The sequence below is a fragment of the Onychostoma macrolepis genome, chromosome 16 (genome assembly GCF_012432095.1).
Source record: "Onychostoma macrolepis isolate SWU-2019 chromosome 16, ASM1243209v1, whole genome shotgun sequence".
Classification (NCBI taxonomy): Eukaryota; Metazoa; Chordata; class Actinopteri; order Cypriniformes; family Cyprinidae; genus Onychostoma; species Onychostoma macrolepis.
The window spans coordinates 19,361,386-19,379,397 of NC_081170.1; the positions used below are offsets into that span (position 1 = coordinate 19,361,386).

General features: G+C 36.7%; 1 protein-coding gene across 1 annotated transcript in view; it reads left to right on the forward strand.

Annotated features, from left to right (window-relative positions):
- si:ch73-22o12.1 (nectin-2) overlaps positions 1-18,012 on the forward strand; it is a 69,711-nt gene that overhangs the window by 36,614 nt on the left and 15,085 nt on the right. The window lies entirely within an intron of this gene.

Below are 18,012 nucleotides of genomic sequence, written 5' to 3' on the forward strand. Positions count from 1 at the left end.
GCCTTGTTTAATGGGAAATAAAATGAAGAAGCTGAGTGAAAGATCGTGCGTATTGTTCGATGTGAGGTGATTGTAAACTACTGTATGTACACATTTTATTTTTCTTAAAAATTAAAAAATCTATACTTCTAAATGTTGTAAATACGGAGACGAGCGAGGTGAATATCCAGGTCGAATGTTGCGCATGTCAACCACGGCTCAGTGCGTACAGTACTATATGAGAGCACATATCACATATTTACAGCTGTAATCTAGTATCAAAACACATTCACATGGGGAAGCTTTCTATGGGGTGTAGTTGGAGTGTGTGTGTGTGTGTGTGTGTGAGAGTGAGTCAGCGTGTTAAGTGGTGTCTGACTCGAGGGCAGTGAGTTATTCCTCCAGTCTCTCAGGGTCTCACACACGAACACAGTGTGATTTAAACTGGACATCACACACACACACACACAAACACGTATTCTTTCTCCCTCTAAATCATCTGTCAAACCAACTGCCCTTGAGTCTATAAGTGTCCCTGTCTGTTCCCGAGCATCAGAGGGCATAGTGGGTACCGTAGTGTTGTTTTGCCTGGGCTTCCGTCTTGATTCAGTGACCCTATTAGTGCCACGTCTGGATCAATGCCGCTGAAAGAAGTTGTTCTCACCTCTGAAAGGGTGGTCAGTCTGACACAGGCCGCTCCGATCCGTCTTGCACCGAATAGGCCATGGCTTCGACGCTGCCTAGTTTACATCCTGATTGAAAGGTCAGACCGCGATCAGTGAATGTGTGAGTAGAGGAAGTGAATTCGTCACTCGTGCTCTGAGAGGCAGAACACTTTAGCTCCTCATTAGAGGAGAACGCACTGACCTTCTAGCTCAACGTCTCCTCCAGGAATTCCGTAATGAAGGAACGGATGCCTTGAGAATATTAAGGAAGTATCTTCTGCGATGGGAGATGGTTTAAGTAGCGGAGTTGTGAATATGGGATGTTACGTTCTCCTCGATGCTGTTGTCCCTTGTTGTCTGGTTTCGATGTTCCACAGTCCTGGTAAACACATACACACGCACATTTAAAAGCCTTAATGTCACCGTCACAAACATCTCTCCTGTGTATATAGTATAAATATATAAACATGACCTTATTCATAAGGCTAAACAGTGATGCCACATCCTTGTGTATTGTACTTCACTGTTGTGAGCATGAAGGATACATAATTGTTTTTTTTGAGTTAGTAATGCTTTATAATGAGGTTCAATTTGTTAGCATTTATAATGCATTAGGTATCATGAAATAATATCACTTTTACCGCATTCATGAATCTATTGTTAATTTATAAATATAGGCTACTATTGATTGTTCATAATACATTGGTTTGTTAATTTATACAACTTGAAATGTTAAAAATATATTCGTATATGTGGAAATTAACATGAACCTAAATTAATAAAAGCTGTAAAAATGTTAATTATTTTACTTAGTGCATTAATGTTAGCATATTGAACCATATTGTAAAATGTTATTGAGTCTTATATCAGTTGATTTTACTGTTTTTTTTTTTTTTAAACGATCTGTGCTTTAATTGTTTTTATTCTGAGTGATTTATTGATGCCTGTAACGTGTTTGTGCTATAAACTGTTGAGCAGCGCTCTCGAACTCTCATGGACACAGAAAACACATCTATGCTACTAAATGCTTTACCGCCTTGCGTTGCTTTTAGGTTTTATTTTGGTTGTCTGAATGTTTTCAGTCTTTGTAATATTGTCTTTTTTTATTTGGTTGCTTATTAAAGTCTTACAGATATTTGACTGTGTTCTTGGTTTGTGCTGAATGCTCTGGGGCTCAATCAAATCTCTCTTGTTTGGTTTTCCTGCAGTGCTTTTCAGGCTGGGTTGTGAATGTTCAGCTGTGTGTGTGTGTGTGTGTGTGTGTGATAAGTCACCTGTCACAGATAACACCGCCGGCTGAAATAGAGCTAAATGGGCTGTGCAAGAGAGCGACACATAAAGCGTCCGCATAAAGCTCTATTTTTTACTTCTTTAGTTATTCTGGTTATAGCATAGTCTTGACGTTTTCATTTTTATCCAGTTTATTCATAAGCATATAATCTTAGATAGTCGAACATGGTATTTTTGTTGACGAGAGAGCAAAATGAAACCAATGCTTTGTTGTTAACATCACTGACAACTGAGTTTTTCCACATCATATTTTCTTCAGTAGTTTATTTTAATTAATCATAATAATGATGCTCATTATTAATTTAATCTTTATTGATTTTTAAATCAAAAACACCTTATGAAAGATTTTGTTCAGTAAAATTTTTGTCATTATTTCCTTATTTTAGATTATTGTTTGTCCATACTTTCAGATGTACTGCTGCAACTATGTAACAAAACAAACTTGTTTTTATGCAAGTCAGAAATAAGCCGCATGCAATATAAAAAGCACAGGAATGTGGTTGAGCTTATATTCAAGTTTCTCCCCTTCAGGTTATAAAGTTGACAGTCTCGTCATAGTTCAGCCCTACAGGAACTCTGCTCTCAAAAAAGCCTCTTTGTTGACACAAAGGCAACAGATCTCATATCTCAACAGGTTAAAATTTAACCAAGAGCACACTTTGCAAAGGAAGGGGGAGTGAAACCGAAAGAGTTGGTGTCATAATAAAGGTATTCAGCAGGCAGAATTCCTCTCTCTGTGTGTGTGTGTGTGTGTGTGTGCGCATTAGTATTAGCAGGTGACCCTGATAGAAATGTGCCTGTTAATATAACAACAGACGTTTTCCTCCAGAAGTAGCTGTGCCCTAGATTCCGTCCTTTTCCTCTCTTTCTCTTTCAGTTGACGGGGTCAGAATCTTGGTGCTCCTGGCACACTTGTCACTGTCGTTTGGAGTTGGAGGGTTTTTTTTCTCGGCCATTTAGCCATCTGCCTGCTCTAATTGCTCTGAGTTGCAACCTGGAGTGAGGACCAGCTGCCTCTTTCCTCTCTTAGTTTGTCTCTCTCTCTCTCGTCCCACAACACTAGCTGAATGTATCATGATAATAGCCTTATGTTACTGTGTAATGGTGTGTTCCACTTGTCCTGAGACACAATCATTGCCTAACACAGATGTGAACTTCAAGGTGCACTCGGTCATTTTATTTTTTTTCCCCTCAATTCAGCCTTAAAGGGATAGTGCACATAAAAATGAAAATTTGGTCATTTTCTCTCTCGTCATTCCAAACCCGTATATTAGGAAGATTTACAGTGTTTAGTCAATTCACTTTCAGAAATTTTTTTCAAATGATGTGAGAAGAGACTCCAGTCATATCAGTACCTTAATTAAAGCTGAGATCACATGACCAGCAGAATACTGCTCGCTTCATCTTGGTGAATTTAAAAGTAAATTTAGTATAGATTACCACTACTAGTGCATTTCTACAAAACCCTTACAGTATTAGAAAAAAAATAATGTATGTCATTATAGAATATTAAAGGTTTTACCAATTACGAATTCCTTTTGCAGAGCTCTTGAAAGTGAATTTTTCCCTGCCTGCTGCCTTTCACATCACAGGATAGTCAGTAGTAGGTATGTCCTGTAAAGCCATCGTCTGTACATCTGTATCTGCTACAGTGACAAAAATATATTTTTTGTATCCATATTCTGTTGGGGGTAATCCATAAGTGCATCAAAACTATATTAAAATCCTATTTTAGATAGTAACTCTATTTTATTCAATGTACACTACCATTTAAAAGTGTTGTACGGTAAAAACAGAAATATTGTTTTTAATTTAAAATGTTTTAAAATGTAGTTTAATCCTAAAGATGAATTTTTAGAATCATTACTCCAGTCTTCAGTGTCACATGATCCATCATAAATCATTCTAATACGCTGATTTACTGCTCAAGAAACATTTCCTATTATTATCAATGTTTAAAACAGCTGTACTGTTCAGTATTTTTGTGGAAATCCAGATTAACATTAAACCTGTTTTAACTGTCACCTTTGATCAATTTAATGCATCCTTGTAAATAAACGTTTTAATTAAAAAAAAAAAATATATATATATATATATATATATATATATATATATATATATATATATATATATATATATATATATATATATATATATATATATATATATATATATATATATATATATATATATATATTGGTAGTGTAATTAATATAAAATATTTATTGTTCTTTATTACAGCTAAATAGTATTAGTTGTGCCAGGCAAATTTGCTATATGGAAGCTATAAATGGAATTTAAATAGCCTATATTATGGACTGGGCAAAAAGCAAAGATTCTGAATTACTGAGAAGCTCATCTCATGCTTTCTGTCAGAACAATGCACAGACACGACAACAACTTGCCTTTTGTTAAATAAAATGGTGTCATATCGCACCCCCTTGAGGTTTAGGAGTTCACAGTGCTACGAGACAGATGTTAAAATGGGAAATGATGTCAGGATAAGGAAACATGGTGTCATTTTGGGGCCGTGACTGAGAGTATATGCCCTGTCGTCATCTGGGTTCATGATATCATGCACCAAAAAATTCCCCCTCTAAAAAAAACACACACACACACACACAAAACTGTATTTAACGCCCATCACATTCCTCATACATGAATGTGCGGTTAATAGCGAGCGACGAGTCTGGTCCGAAGGCTCTATTTTTATTCCCTGTCATGCAGAGGGACGGTTTAGGAAAGATAAAAAAAGCGAGTGGAATGAAGGCCCGAGTGAAAAGCGAGGATGCGCTGGTGTGTTTTGGCCCTGAAGCCCTGACACTTCCGTCATCTGTAGTGTTTCCGTGAATTGGACATGTGTGCGCACGCACCCGCGCTCAGTGGGAGATTGGATTGACCCGCGTTGCCCTGAGCTGTCAGGCTGTGAGGATCGTCTGGTATCCCTCGTCTCCCGTGGGTACCCGGAGGCTACGACATTACACACAGATAACAGATGAATAGATAGATTAGGCCCGACGGGGGTTCTTCTGGTGGTCTGTCTGACCTTATCAATTGCTTTGATTATGGATGATTGATCAGTTGGTACTGGAGAGTAATTCACGCTTGGTTTGTCACTCTTCCGTGATGGGGTTGTTACCACGGGTAGAAGATCCAGTGACCTTTTACACACACTGACATTTAAGTGAAATGATTGGTTGATGGCGGCGTGTGTTAAGAGGGGACAGAACACATAATCAATCAGCAGGGATGATGATATAGACTCGATCTGACAGGTAGCCATAGTAACACCAGTACTCTGTGTGTTGACTCTGTAACCATTATCTGCTCTCGGCTCTTTGTCTCGCTCTCTTTTTTTCCCTTTCTGTCAGGTATGCTCCTCCAAGTTCCCACTTATGAGTCATGGTTATGATGAGATGTGCATTCAAGATCTGAAATAAGTGGATGCAGTGGCCAATTTCATTTCACTTACTGACAAAGACTGGAAGGTTTTGTAGCACTAGTGAAACAAAATGAAGCAGAAAGGATGCACATTAGGTGTGTAATTGATGCTTTAAGCATATTATACACACGCAAATGCACAGCTTACCCTCGATGCATCTGACAAACTGTACCTCACTGCTACCATTTTGGGGAAAATGCTTCATTTAATAATTCTTAGAAATGATTTTATGCAATAGAAATTCACTAGTATGCATGATGTATATTTTTAGACTTGGATTAATTTGATTTGACATGAATTCAGTTAACTAGAATGTATAATGGTTTACACAAAAATATTAAACAGCACAGCTGTTTTCAGCTGAGATAAGAAATATTTAAGAAATATATAAGTCAGCATATTTGAATGATTTCTGAAGGATCATGTGACACTGAAGACTGGAGCAATAATGCTGAAAATTCAGCTTTGCCATTTTAACAAATATATTACAATTGAAAACAGTTCTTTTAAATCTTAATAATATATAACTATGTTTACTGAATTATAATAAACACATTCTTGTTGCACATCAGAGACCATTTTTACTGACCCCAAACTTTTGAACCATAGTGTAAATAGTTTACTTTGACATGCAAAACAAATAAGTTTTTAAAAAGATTTTATTTTTGGCATTTTATTGTAGTTATATTTGGCGTTTAAGTGGGAGAGAGAGGGGGACAGGATTGGGAAAGGTCCACGAGCTGGGACTCAAACTCGATACGCCCGATGTGCAACAGCGCTGTATGTTGGCACACTGCCCAACGCAAAAAAACAAATCAGTTTTTAGTATAAAAAGTGCTTAACATTTTCTCATCTGCATCTATCCAAACAAGCTTTATAAACTGGCCTTTCAGAACAGTCATGTGACAAATATTGCACATGAAACATCTCAACAACTCGCTCTCTTTCAGTTCTCTAATCTAGACTCTAATCTTCATGAACAGTAGAAAACTGCAAAATAAATATAGTCATCATAAGTACAGACAACAAGACCAATACCAATTTGCTTCCGCCACTATTCTTAAATTGACACACCCTAAACTCAGAAAGTCAGAGCTTCCAGAAAAACCCACTAGCAATTACAGCATTATAGTGGCATTCCTCTCATAAACACGATCATTCTCAAACAACTAGAAGGCAGCAGTAGTCCTGGCCTCCTGCTGACATTGGGTTTGTCACGGGAAAAAAAGTAGCCGTATGAGTGATGAGGAAGATATCCCAGAGGTGTTATATGAGTGGACCTCTGCAGCTACAGCAGAATGATTGCAGGACATGGACAGGACAGACTTGAGGGGTTTGCTTTTTGGTGTGTAGAAGACTTGGAAATTGTCTTGTAGTCTCTCACTCATTCTGTCCCCTCCCCTGAGAGACGGCCCACCTGCAAAAACAGAGTGTGAGATGAAAGGAGGACGACTGTTTGTGTTCAGTGCATTCTGAGCAGACACACACACTTTTCCTTCTTCCAAAAGGCAAGCACACATTGCCACTCTTGTTTAATGATATACAAAGCACCCCTCTCATGCACTATTCCACACACTGAAACTGCATTATATTGTGTATCTACAAGCAAGATTAAAGGAATGATTAATCATTTACTCACCCTCATGTTGTTCCAAACCTTCTTTCATAGAACACAAAAAGAAAAATAAATCAAGTCTACGCTGGTCACTCTTTCCAATGCAATTACAGTTAATAAGGACAGAAGCTTTTATGCTTCAAAAAAGGCACCATAAAAGTGCTATGAAAGTGGCCCGCAGGTTTAGTGAGCTATATAATAGTCTTCGAAGGAGTCTGTGAACTGAATCAGTCCTAGTAATTATTCTGGATAGCGTTTCAAAAACATAGCTCACTGCTATGTATGGTACAAAGCTTTGTTGGAGAAATCAGCTAGCGGATTCTCTCTTACAGCATACTCCACTTTTCCTTTAGGTTACAAGAGCACGTTCACACGTGTGTACTCTTCAGTAACGGCACTTACAATAAAATATGTAGAATTAAATTTGTATATACAGTATGAGAAAAGAAATATATAGATTGTACTGTTAGCTTGCTTATTTTGAGAAAGAACAACTTTGTGATGCTGTTTGCAAACGTTTGGTGAAAACGTTCAGGAAACACTGAAGCATTGGACTGCTAACCACAAATCTTGTGGCCATATTTGTCTAGCAGTTCTTTTGGGAAATGCATCCCAGAGTGTTTTTATGACTCGGACCAAACGGATTCATTTAGAAGAATGATTTCATGATACTTTTTATAGTTCTTTTGTGGCCTTTTTGAAGCTTAAAATGTTGCTTAAAAGTTAAAATGTCTCCTTCTGGTCCACAGAGGAAATTAAAGAACAACATAAGGGTGAGTACAGTTAAAAAAAAAAATCATTTTTGGGTGAACTCTCACTTTAACGATTTGAAGACTCATTACTCTTTTTCTTCTCCTCCTCCTGTTTTCTCATCCTGTTCCTTTGCTGTTCTTCTTATATCACTGTCTGTCTACAGCTCCTCCCATTTCTCACCCATCCCTCTATTTCTTTCATTTTGGAGAGGTTGTGTATAGTGATGAAGTGATGTGGATGAATGAGTGTGGGATGCTTTGAAATAATCCATGTGACAACCCAGCAGAGCGCGCTTTCTCTTCTCTCTTCTCTCTTCCCTCATCTTGGTCATTTCTGCAGCTTCAGTGCTGCTCACTTCTGCTTGACTGGCTCAAACACTCAGTCCAACCATTCCACAGCATCCACCGTTATCCTCCACGCTAAACAACTAGTCCAGACATACACTCCACTGCTCAATATCGCATCAAAACCATCCACTGCACTGAACACTGCGCTGCCCAGTCCAGCATCCAGTGCATCACAATATCAAAGACATGGTTAGTCATTTTAGGCTAGCACATAACTATTTTCTGTCATTGAACTCATGTTAAAAGGAATAGTTCATCCAGAAATCAACATTCATTATTTACACACCGTCATGTCCGTTCCAAACCGACATGCTGTTATTTTTCATGTGGAACACCAAAGATTCACACTCTTCTCCATAAAGAGACACAGTGACCAAAAAAATATATAAGATTAAAAAAAAAAAGATAATTATACACAAACTACTATTTGAAATTTTGAGGTTGGGCGAGGTAAGATATTTTTTTCATCAAAATACAGTTAAAACAGTAACATTGTGAAATATTATTGCAATTTTAAATAACAGTTTTCTATTTTTAAATATTTAAAATGTAACCTATTCCTGTGATGGCAAAGCAGATGGCAAAAAGAGACAAAGATGTATAAAAATTGATTACATTTTATGTATATTATTAATTTTTTCAGATATGAATAGATATATAAGATTTGACTCCATGCAAAATGCCTTGAACTACACTGATAACTAATTGATCGATTTTCTCATCAGCCTGTGCATTGTTCATATCTTCTGTTCTTGGATCCATTTAGAAAAATATCATGGTTATCATTGAACTGCATCAGACTGCAGTGCATGAAATTAATGGCTATTTTGATCAGAGCAGAATTTCATTATTATATTTTGTCTTAGGAACATAAATAGGTTAATAAGATGCAATCGACTGAGAATCCAGATGTCAATATTCAATAAGCAGATTAATTACCTTCTAGAACTATTCTGTACTTACAAGACTGAATCAGTGATTTTCGTTCATCAAATAATTAGCATTCACATTAAATTACGCTGCTGTGGTAACTGGTTACATTATCCTCAAAAGGTCACATTCATTAAAAGTCGTCTTTTGTAATTTAAAACATTTGAATTAAACGGGTCCATCAGGTTTAAACATTCATGCCACCTTCAGAGAATGCAAAAGATGGTGTTTAAAATGCAGGTTGTTTACTTTAAACAGTCTACACTTCAACAGCAGTTATTTACAGCTTGTTTCCACCACACAATCTTTTCCACACCATCAAATAATGGGTCTGCAATGACATGCTGCACACCGCTCTGCGTATCTATTCCACAGCACAATACTCAGAAACATCTTGTCACCCTTCAACGCTCACAGACACAATCGACTGCATGAGCCATATTCATGGATATGATTGTGCTGGACGACACTTCAGCCGATCTGCTTCCCTGCAGAGTCAATTCCACAGCCCTTGTGGTGTGTATGTGGACCACACATCAAATGAAGCACCGATGGCTGATTACAAAAATGTGATGGGCCAGTAATGACGAGCTACCCTGCACAATCTGTGTGATTGGGAGTTTTTATGTGCTCTGTGAATGTGTTAAAGAGATAGTTCACCCAAAAAATGACATTTTTCATCATTTATTCACCCTTATGTTGTTCCAAACTTTCGCAACTTTCTTTTTTCCAACCTGCGATGAAAATGAATGGAAACTATGGACTGCCAAGCCCTGACAATGACAAAAAAACACACCATTAAAGTGATAGTTGACCCAAAATTAAAATTCTGTTATCATTTATTCACCTTCATGTCATTCCAAGCTTTTGGAACTTTATTTTTTCGACCTGCAATGAAAATGGACAAAGACCACGGCCTATAAGCTCCAAAAAGGACAAAGAAGCACAATTAAAGGGATAGTTCACCCAAAAATAAAATTAGTCCAACATTTAATAAACCCTACTTTTTCGACTTTCTTTTTCTAACCTGCGATAAAAATGGATGGAGACCACAGCCTGCCAAGCTCCAAAATGGACAATTAATGGGATAGTTCACCCAAAATTTTTATTTTATCATTTATTCACCCTCATGTGCATCTGAACTTTCGCAACTTTCTTTTTTCCAAACTGCAATGAAAATGAACGGAAAACTATGGACTACCAAGCCCTGAAAATGACAAAAAAAACGCACCATTAAAGGGATAGTCGACTCAGTGATAACAGAATTTTCATTTTTTATTCACCCTCATGTCCTTACAAGCTTGCATTATTTTTTTTTTTTGACTTGCAATGAAAATGGACAGCCAAAGACCACAGCCTACTAAGCTCCAAAAAGGACAAAGAAGCACCTTTAAAGGGATAGTCATCAATTAATTACCCTAATGTCATTCTAAACTTTGCAACATTCTTTTTTCTAATCTGCGATAAAAATGGAGGGAGACCACAGCCTGCCAACCTCCAAAAAGGATTAAAAAAAAGCACAATTAATGGGGCAGTTTACCCAAAAAGTAATATTCTGTCTTCATTTACTCGCCCTCATGTCGTTCCAAATCTTTTGTGGCTATTTAAAAAAAATGTTTTAGTGTTTTTTGTCTATACAGTGAAAATCATACAGGTTTGGAACAACATGAGGGTGAGTAAATGATGACACAATATTCATATTCGGGTGAACTATTCCTTTAAATAGAGTCATGTCTTGTATTAGGCAGGTTGAGCTGGAAGGGAAATTCAGTAACACTTGACCTGTTTCACTGAGTCACAGAGGAAAAATAGGAGGGGAACGTGGGGGAGAAAGAGAGAGAACCGAGACACCGAGACGGAGAGAACGAGGGGTCTGTGGTGATGCGAAGTCAGATGAAATGTGAAGGGGAAAGCAGAAAGAACGAAGAACAGCTGGGAAGGCCAGCGGGCAGAGAGATGACACTGCTCCCCCCTCTCTTTTTCCTCTCTCGCTCTCCTTCTCTCCTCTCTTGTCCTTCATTGTCTAGCCTTTTGGCTCTTGCTCTCTCTCAGATGCCCCTGTCCTCGTCTCATTTCTGCAGCTGGAAAGGGCAGAGTTAGGCTTCTCTACACACAAACGCTCCTGCTGCTTTTGTGGAGCGGCGACATGCCAGCAACCCTGCGTGATCGCAAAGCCAAACTGCCGTGCTCTAATGTGTGGATGTGTGATGGCGGGTACAATTTTGCACTCATTGATGGGTAAGGTACATGTAGTGTCAGCCTCAGATGGCACACTCACGACTGCCCACAGCACGTTCAGCGACTGTCCAGTCAGATTGTCTGACAACAATGTAGCTACAGTATTATCTGTCCACCAGGAAACAAAATTGTGATTTAATGTACAATATTACTATGAGTCCTTGCGGGAAGAACTTATCAATTTAATGTACTGTAGGTTGGTCGATTGTGTGTGTGTGTATACAGTGCCCTCCACTAATATTGGCACCCTTGATAAATATGAGCAAAGGCGGCTGTGAAAATAAATCTGCATTGTTTATCCTTTTGATCTTTCACTCAAAAAATTCACAAAATTCTAACCTATCATTGAAGTAAAACAATTGAAAGTGGGGAGAAAATCTCATGATGAAATAAATGTTTTTCTCCAATGAATGTTGGCCACAGTTATTGGCACCCCTAGAAATTCTTATAAGTAAAATATCTCTGAAGTATATTCCCATTCATATTTAAATGTTTTAGCACACCAGGAGCATGAAATTGTCCAGCCATGACTTCCTGTTCCACAGGATTATAAATATGAGAAACACAAAGGTCAAATTCCCTTAATCATCCATCACACGGAGTAAAACCTAAGAATATAGTTCTGATGCGCAGAACAATATTGTTGAGCATCACAAAATAGAAAGTGGCTGTAAGAGTTAAAGCATTGAAAATCCCCATTAACACCATCAGGGCAATAATTAAGAGGTTCCAATCAACTATCAAAATATATACATCAAACATCCCCTACATCACCACATGTTGTTCAGGAGGGTTTCAAGGAAAATTCTCCTCAATCATCCAAAAACAAACTCCAGCAAATTCAGTTATCAGACACGACTGGAACTTCAAATGGCACTGGCTTCTATGGTCAGATGAAACTGAAAAAAAGAGCTTTTTGGCAGCAAACCCACCAGATGAGTTTAGTACAAACAGAGATAAAAAAAGTACCCCATGTCCAAGGTTAAATATACTGCTGGATCTTTAATATTGTGGGCTTGTTTTTCTGCCAGAGGTCCTGAACATCTTGTTCAGACACATGGCATCATGGATTCTATTAAATACCAACAGATAAAAAATAAAAACCTGTCTGCCTCTGTTAGAAATCTTATAATGGGCCGTGTTTGGATCTTCCACCAGGACAACAATCCAAAACAAACATCAAAATAAACACAAAAATGGGTCACTGAGCACAAAATGAATCTTTTACCATGGCTGTCCCTGTCCTCTGACCTGAACCCTATAGAAAATGAGTGGGGTGAACTGAAGAGAAGAAGTACTAACATGGAGCCGTGAATCTGAAGGATCTGGAGAGATTCTGTATGAAGAAAATGGTCTCTGATCTCTTGCCAGGTGTTCTCCAAAGAAGGAGAAAACTCAGAGCTGTTACCCTGGGAAAAGGACGTTGCAATAATTGAGTGCCAATAATAGTGGCCAACTTGAACTAGAGAAAGCATTTATTTCACAATGAGACCCCCCCCACACACACACACTTTCAATTGTTTTACTTCAATGATAGGTTGGAATTTTGTGAATTTTTTTGAATGAAAGATAAAAAGCATAAACAATGCAGATTTATTTTCACAGCCGCCTTTGCTCATATTTATCAAGGGTGCCAATATTAGTGGAGGGCACTTTATATACATTTATGATTTTGAGAAGTTTCTTATGCTCAACAAGGCTGCATTTATTTTATATGTAGAAACAGTAATATTGTAAAATATTATTACAATTTATAATAATCATTTTCTATTTTATAATATTTTAAAATTAATTTATTCCTGTAATGTCAAACCTGAATATTCATGAACCATTACTGCAGTCTTCAGTGTCTCACAATCCTTCAGAAATCATTTTAATATGCTTATTTGGTGTTCAATAAACATTTATTATTATATCAATGTTGAAAACAATTGCACTGCTTAATATTTCTGTGGTAACCACAATGCATTGTTTTTTCAGGATCAGCATTTTTGTAACAAAAAAAATTCTAACACTAAAAAACGTTACTGTCACTTTTGATCAGTTAAATGCATCTAGACTCTATTAGATAGATAGATTCATCTCACAATTAATATCCATTTAATATCCATATACACTGTCATGTTGTGATGCATAAATTTACTTCAAACTATTAAAACTTTAAAACTGCTGGATATTTTTAGTGCATTATTTGTTTTGTTTTGTTTTGTCAAAACAAATTTAACAACCATAACATGAAAATTATTTTTGACTTATCAGTATGTTAGTAAGAGACAGATTTTGATGTGTATGACTGGACAGTGCTTGCTCTATCTAACTGTGGTCATGGCCAGAGCATTTCAGACTGAGATCCCCCAGAATGCCCTGCAGCCCAAACAGAGCAGGGTGCTCTGCGACATGCAGTATTTCAGAAATAACTCCTCATCAGGCTTGACGGCTGCTCGCTTACTTATTTATTCAGCAGGACTTCTAGAGCTTCAAACAAACACACACTCGCAACCCGAGCTGAGCTAAATTGCACAAATGTCAATCTGGATCAACGGGCCGCCCAGAAACAGTCATGCACACTCCTCCTCGCAGTTCAGTCTCCTGTCAGCGGTTTGCAGATGCACTGGACGCTGGATAAATGTCTTGTTTCCAGTTGTTCCAGTTTTTATAGGGCACATCTAGCCATAGCTTCCGGACCATTTGAGCTGCTAACCCATTTCTTTATGGATATTAAAAGATAAGGCTTGTATGTGCTGTAGGCGGTCTAAAAATCTGACCTTTTCTGTTAAAGCTTGAGCCTCAGGACAGGAAATACCGGATTGTATGCTTTGTATAAACTGGATGGGGTGGGTAGTCACTTGTATGAGGATTTTAGTTTCGGTAGTCAGACATTCTGGCCTTTTTGTTATGAGAAATTTAGCACATTTCTTTCAAGTCTCTTCCAGACAAAGATAAGATTCATTCATGGACAATTTGTCTTTGTCTCTGGGATCAGACATAAAGAGAATGTCTCAAGTATTGAGTCATCATTTGGTCGCCTTTCAACCATTATGGCCCAGATGGTTATCAGAGCTCACCTGCAGCGCCACGTTCCTGCCACTGGCTATTGCTTTCACAAAAAGTCACATGACCAGGTAGCTGGCAGCAGGTGTGGCGAAACTATTATGGCTTTATAAAAGATGGCCTGTTTCCACATTCCTCTCTAATTATTTTTGTGCCGAGGCACAGACCGGTTTAGTTGTTTGTAGGCCAGTCTGAGAAACATTAGTCATTAGGCCCAGAGCTGCTATGGACCTGACATTTCCAAAAATGACTAGTGCCAGCCAGTGTCTGACCTAATGCAGTTTAACCTTAAATAAACATATAGGCTATTTGTTCAAAGCAGACATGCCATGTCCACTCAGTGTTGTGAATGCCTTCATAGCCTACATTATCAGCTATGACAACTCTGACAGCGTTTTCTGACAAGAGCTGGGGCAGAACATACTTTGGCGTGTTCGCCAAAACACATCTTAATCTCTTTCATTGCTGTCAAATTCATAAAAAAAAAAACAACAAAAAAAAAACATTTTTTAACTAAACAAGAAATGTTTTGTTGATATCATTCAGCATTTTTAAAATGGCCATCATTACAGTGATTTTTTTTTTTTAATCATGATTATTTTTTTAAGTCTAAAAACCGTCAATACTTCACAAAAATCTCTGTATGAGAAATTTGAATTGTATTGAGTATTAATTTCTAATTTGTCATTTATTACTGTGATTCCTAATCAGAGATATATACATCTGGAGTGTATTTGTAAAAATTTCCTTTTTTTTTTTTTTTTTTAATAAGCAGCTTAACATTCACCTTTAAAGGAAAAGAAAGAAAGGACATTTTGTGCTATGATACAATGTTTAAGCAAATTCAAACAAATATAAAATACCTACACCTATAGTATACCTTTTGTTATTTTATATAAATCCTATAGTATTTTATATTCTTTTTTCAAAAGTTTTTCACCCACACTATTATTTTTAGTTTTAAAACAGTAAATCATTACAATAACATCCATTTTAATCATATCACTGATAATATCTCAATAGTACCAAGTATTATAAGAACAAAAGGGAGCACATTTCTTGTGGTACCAATAGATCTATTCTCATCAGTGTTGATGGCTTAGATACCAGCCCAGATATTTAACCAGCACACACTTTCAAATATCACAAATCAACAGCTCTGTTCACATGCCTCAGTGTACGCAACTGATTTGTCTCTGTATATTAGATAAAGGGAGAGTCTGAGGGAGGGAAATGAACTCTTCATGAACTAAACATTGATTCAGTGTTTGTCTGAGTGTCAGTGCACTCGTGACAGACTTCACTCATATCCATCTCATCGCTGTTTCTTTACTTAACACTGCATATTGATCCGCTGTCACTCGAGAGAGGGTTGCCATGACACTACACTGACAGATCCACCCTCCGTCTCCATAGCAGCTGTGATGGTCAGATGCACAGCTTCTCATGTATGTGCATGCAAACAGAGAGCCTGCAACACATGATGGAACTAATATAATATTTGGCTGATTTATGAAATGTCAGGGCCTTTAACACATAGCTTTTATCGGCATAGTGGTCTTGTTAAATTTTATGGAGAGCAGATCTTTATGACGCTAGATCAGCTTTTGATTTATGTTTTTAGTTATTGAGGTTGTGGTGGTATTTGTTTTGGGCAGAGAGAGTGAACGTTAAAAATGGGATGGTGCTAAAAGCCACTGATGAAATCATGCTTGAATCCATAGTAAATTTGGCCCTTGCAATGAAAACATCAAATGAATCAGATCAAATGATTGCTTAATTAACTTCATCTAAATTGATGTGCTGCATTCAGAGCGAGCAGGGAGTTTAACACTTGCTCGGCTGCCTAGCAGGAGTCATATCGTTCAGAAACACATTTAGAAACCGTTCAGCAGGCACAAAAGACAAGACTAGTGCATTGTATGTGCAAATAAATTGCAGAAAATCAGCATCGGCCATTTCTTCTGTAGAATTGGACTGGATTGACAGTGCAAGAACAATATGGTACGACAAAACAAGCAGAACACATTCTACGCTATACAATGTGCACAGTGTGTAAAGACTAAAATGAGATGGCAGAGGACTCTAAATGCCACATTTGACTGACAAGTCACAGGTTGCACAAATAGACTACAAAACAGACATACACTGCTGTTCAAAAGTTTGGGATCAGTAAGATTTTTTATGTTATTAAAAGAGGAGATGCAGAATGCAGGAAAAATTTTAGTTTTGTAAAATATTATTGCAATTTAAAATAATAATTTCAAATATAATTTATTCCTGTGAATCAAAGCTGAATTTTCAGCATCATTACTCCTGTCTTCAGTGTCACATGATCATTCAGAAATCATTCTAATATGCTGATTTATTAATCAATGTTGGAAACAGTTGTACTGCTTAATATTTTTTGGGACCTGTGGTACTGTCTTCAGTACCATACTTTTTTGTAAATAAAAAGTTAAAAAGAACAGTGTTTATTCAAAATAGAAATTACAATATACACTACTATTTAAAAGTTTGGGGTCAGTAAATTTAATCTTTCTTTCTTTTTTTAAAGAATTTAATACTTTTATTCAGGAAGGCTGTGTTAAATTGGTGATAGTAAAGACTTATATTGTTAGACAGATTTCTATTTTTAATAAATGCTTTTTAACTATTTATTTATCAAAGAAGAAATAAACATCACAGGTTCCAAAAAAATAAAATAAAAAAATTAAGCAGCACAACAGTTTCAACACTGATAATAAATCAGCATATTACAATGATTTCTGAAGGATCATGTGACACTGAAGACTGGAGTAACTGCTGAAGAAAATTCAGCACTGCATCACAGAAAAATATATATATATATATATATATATATATATATATTAAAGTATATTAAAAAAAGAAGCTGATATTAGAAATTGCAACAATATTTCACAATATTTTAGGTTTTTTGTATTTTTGATCAAATAAATACAGCCTTAATGAGCATAAGAACATTAAAAATGTTACATAAAGTATCGTAATCAAAATATTTTCAAAATGTTTTTGCATTTACTTTTTATGATTTTCTTTTACAATTATCATGAATTAATAATTCATAAATACCACTATGTTTATTTTTTAATTATTTGATACTTTAGGAGACTTATTGACCTTGACACAGAGGGTTCTTCTCTATGATACAGTTTTATGTTTTTCATATTGGTTGCACTGCATGGCTTTGATTTGCAAAGTTTTTTTCAAATATTAATAAACGACAAAGCAGTTTCATTCATTTAAAAAAAAGAAAAAAAAAGAAGAAGAATTTTAATTGAAAAAAATATATAATAATTCTAAATTCAAAATTAATTTCAATTCCAAAATTAAAAACATGCTCATCACAGAAGAGGTTTACTGAGACCACTGTATATACAAATTGCATTTCTAATGCATTTCTGAATACATTAACAGATAAAAATGAACATCACTGACCCAAATAATAACACAAGCAAAAAATACATTCAGTGCACACAAAGATTCATCTACACCCTTTGCATAATACATGTGTGGAAAGAATCGACGGTGGGTTTGCTGTGGCTCTTCAAACACAGGCAGCCACTGGTCTTGGCTTGTGTCTGTAACAGGCTTTCAATAGTCTGCTGTCCTGCTCTGTCTTGTTGCTCTGATTAGTGATGATGACGACAGTCATGTAAGCTGCAAATATAAGCTGCACGC